We start from the raw sequence: 4,424 nt of genomic DNA, 5'->3' as shown, positions 1-4,424 counted from the left end.
CACGACAAGTATGTAAAGATAACCAAACGAAATAGGAAATGGACCCATAAAATCAATGCCCCACACATCAAAGACCTCAATCACTAAAATAGGGTTCAAAGGCATCATATTTCTACGGGAAATGGTTCCTAACTTCTGGCAACGCTCACAAGAAACACAATGACTATGGGAATCTTTAAACAACGAAGGCCAGTAAAATCCACACTGCAAAATCTTAGCAGGTCTTCTTAGCACTAAAATGACCCCCACATGCATGTTCATGACAAAAGGAGATAATACTAGACTGGTCACTCTCAGATACACATCTCCTAATAATCTGGTCCGGACAATACTTAAACAGATAAGGATCGTCCCAAAAGAAATGCTTAACCTCGGCTAAAAACCTAGAACGATCTTGCTTACCCCAATGTTGAGGGGTTCGACCAGTAACAAGATAATTCACTATATTTGCATACCAAGGTGATTGGGAAACAGAGAACAATTGTTCATCAGGAAAGCTATCCCTTATAGGAAGGGAATCACTAGGGGAACTAACAACTAGCCTAGACAAGTGATCTGCTACTACATTTTCTGCACCCTTTTTGTCTCTAATGTCTGGGGAAAATTCCTGTAACAATAGGATCCATCTAATCAATCTAGGTTTGGTATCCTTCTTAGATAAAAGGTATTTCAAAGCAGCATGATCTGTATAGATTATGATCTTAGAACCTAATAGGTAGGACCTAAACTTATCCAAGGCAAACACGATGGCTAAAAGTTCCTTCTCGGTAGTTGTGTAGTTCATTTGGGCATCATTCAGAGTTTTGCTAGCATAATAAATCACATGAAGTAATTTGTTTTCTCGTTGTCCTAAAACGACGCCTATAGCATAATCTGAAGAATCACACATAATCTCAAAGGGTAGGTTCCAGTTAGGTGCCTGGACTATCGGGGCAGTAGTGAGTAAAGTTTTAAGCTTCTCAAAAGCCTCTAAACAAGCATCATCAAAGACAAACTTAACATTTTGCAAGCAAATTGCAAAGAGGTCTAGAAATCAAGCTAAAATCCTTAATGAATCGACGGTAAAAACCTGCATGCCCTAGGAATGACCTAATATCTTTTACGGTTTTTGGGACCTGTAAAGTCTTAATAAGGTCAACTTTGGCTTTGTCTACCTCTATACCCTTTGAAGAGACGATGTGCCCTAATACAATTCCTGATTTAACCATGAAATGGCATTTTTCCCAATTAAGCACTAAATTTTTTTCCTTACACCTAGTCAACACTAATGTCAAATGATGCAAGCACTCATCGAAAGATGAACCAAACACTGAAAAATCATCCATAAAGACCTCTAAGAACCATTCTACCATATCAGAAAATATGCTCATCATACAATGCTGAAAAGTTGCAGGGGAATTACATAGCCCGAAAGGCATGCGTCTATACGCAAAGGTACCAAAGGGACAGGTAAAAGTGGTTTTCTCTTGGTTTTCGAGGGAAATAACGATCTGATTATAACCGGAGTATCCATCTAAGAAGCAATAGTGATTATGTCCAGCTAATCGCTCTAGCATTTGGTCGATAAAAGGAAGGGAAAAGTGATCCTTCCTTGTGACCTTGTTCAATTTCATATGGTCAATACACACACGCCATCCCGTGGTCACTCGGGTTGGGATTAATTCATTATTATCATTCTGGACTATAGTGATACCTGATTTCTTGAGGACAACCTGAACAGGGCTGACCCACTTACTGTACAAAATTGGGTAAATAATACCCGCATCTAACAGCTTAAGCACCTCTTTTCGAACTACCTCTTTCATGTTAGGGTTCAGTCTACGTGCATCTCCCTAGAAGGTTCGGAGTCTTCCTCTAAATGAATCTGATGCATACACACAGTAGGACTTATACCCTTAATGTCTGCTATAGTCCACCCTAAAGCTTCCTTATTGTCTTGAAGTACATTTACTAGCCTACTTTCCTGATCACTATCCAAATTGGAAGCTACAATCACAGGTAAAGTCTCAGATGGGCCTAAAAACATATAGAGTGATTGAGATACAAAAAAAAAAAATCATCGATAAAGACCTCTAAGAACTGCTCTACCATATCAGAAAATATGCTCATCATACAACGTTGAAAAGTTGCAGGGGCATTACATAGCCCGAAAGGCATGTGTCTATACGCAAAGGTACCAAAGGGACAGGTAAAAGTGGTTTTCTCTTGGTCTTCTGGGGCAATAACGATCTGATTATAACCGGAGTAGCCATCTAAGAAGCAATAGTGACTATGTCCAGCTAATCGCTCTAGCATTTGGTCGATAAAAGGAAGGGGAAAGTGATCCTTCCTTGTGACCTTGTTCAATTTCCTATAGTCAATACACACACGCCATCTCGTGGTCACTCGGGTTGGGATTAATTCATTATTATCATTCTGGACTACAGTGATACCTGGTTTCTTGGGGACAACCTGAACAGGGCTGACCCACTTACTGTCTGAAATTGGGTAAATAATACCTGCATCTAACAACTTAAGCACCTCTTTTCGAACTACCTCTTTAAGGTTAGGGTTCAGTCGACGTTGCATCTCCCTAGAAGGTTTGGAGTCTTCCTCTAAATGAATCTGATGCATACACACAGTAGGACTTATACCCTTAATGTCTACTATAGTCCACCCTAAAGCTTCCTTACTGTCTTGAAGTACATTTACTAGCCTACTTTCCTGATCACTATCCAAATTGGAAGCTACAATCACAGGTACAGTTTCAGATAGGCCTAAAAACACATACTTTAGAGTATCGGGTAGCGTTTTAAGGTCCAACTTTGGGGGATCGTCTAAAGAAGGAATTAGGGTAGTCTCAGAAAATGGTAACGGTTCGAACCTAGCTTTCCATATATCAGTGTCTAACATAGGGGTAGAATCTAATAGAGCATTCACCTGTTCAATAGTGCTATCGTCGTCAAAATCTAAACCAAAATGGGATATACAACTTCCTAATGGGTCTTCTGACAAGATGTTTGGTAATGACTCCTGAACTAAGGCTTCTATCATATTCACCTCCTCAACACATGTGTCATATAGCTCATGAGGTTGCTTACTGACATTAAAAATGTTCATCTCCATAGTCATATTGCCAAAAGATAAACTCATCACACCATTTCGAAAGTTAATGATCGCATTAGACGTAACTAAAAATGGGCGACCTAAAATCACAGATATCTGGTTCTCTGGGTCAGGGACAGGTTGGGTATCTAGGACCACGAAATCCACAGGATAAATAAACTTGTCGACCTCAATAAGAACATCCTCGATAACACCTCGAGGGATTTTAACAGACCTATCATCTAACTGCAGTGTCAACTGAGTAGGTTTCATTTCACCAAGTCCTAGCTGTAAGTATACATGAAATGGCAGTAAGTTCACACTGGCTCCTAAGTCAAGTAAAGCTTTTTCTACCCGGAAGTTACCTATTGTGCAAGCAATGGTATGAGAACCTGGGTCTTTGTACTTTGGAGTTGTGGTGTTCTGAATGATTGAACTTACGTGATTAGCTAAAAAGGCTTTCTTATGGACGCTAAGTTTTCGCTTTCGCATACACATATCCTTAAAGAACTTGGCATAAGAAGGAATTTGCCTAATTGCATCTAATAAGGGAAGGTTTATGGTAACTTTCTTAAAAACCTCCACTATGTCATTAAAGTTCGATTCCTTCTTTGTTGGTACTAATAGCTGAGGAAATGGGGCTCTAGGCCTAAAATCAGACCTTTCAGGAACCGAATTCACATCATCATAAACTTTATGAGTCTCTTCAGCTACTGGTCCTGAGAGGTGAGATCCTGAGGGGTGGACTACAGTATGTTCACTATCGGGCATGGTTACCTTATTGTCTACAACTCTACCGCTTCTAAGGGTTCTGACAGCATTCAATTGATTCGATGGTTTTGCACCTAATTCATGAACTCCTCTAGGGTTGGGTTGTGTTTAACTAGGAAACTTACCTTTTTCTCTCAAAGAATCACTTATCATACCAACCTGGGTTTTTAACTCGGAAATAGCCTGAATATTTTCTTGTCCTATCCTGTTGCTAGCTTGTAGACTCTGTTCTACGGATAACTGGAATTTTGCAGTTTGCTGAGTTAACAAGGCGAGAGATTCCTCTAAACTTAGGATTTTCTTATCTCACTGATTCTGAAACTGAGCTAGTCCTGAAGGATTCTTAGTATAGCCAAAACCTGGGGGAGCATTAGAATTACTAAACTGACCTTGACTTTGGCCCTTAGACCACGAAAGGTTCGGATGGTTTCTCCAACCAGGATTATAGGTTTTTGAATATGGGTCAATCTTTTGACGGTTATCAAATCTAGTGTTACTATAAAAAGCATTGGCCTGCTCTTCAATATTCTGGCCTTCCCAAAAAGGCTTCACTCTACCACTAGTCTGGC

This window comes from Papaver somniferum, chromosome 11 (genome assembly GCF_003573695.1).
Source record: "Papaver somniferum cultivar HN1 chromosome 11, ASM357369v1, whole genome shotgun sequence".
Classification (NCBI taxonomy): domain Eukaryota; kingdom Viridiplantae; phylum Streptophyta; class Magnoliopsida; order Ranunculales; family Papaveraceae; genus Papaver; species Papaver somniferum.
Note: the sequence above shows the minus strand (reverse complement) of the source record.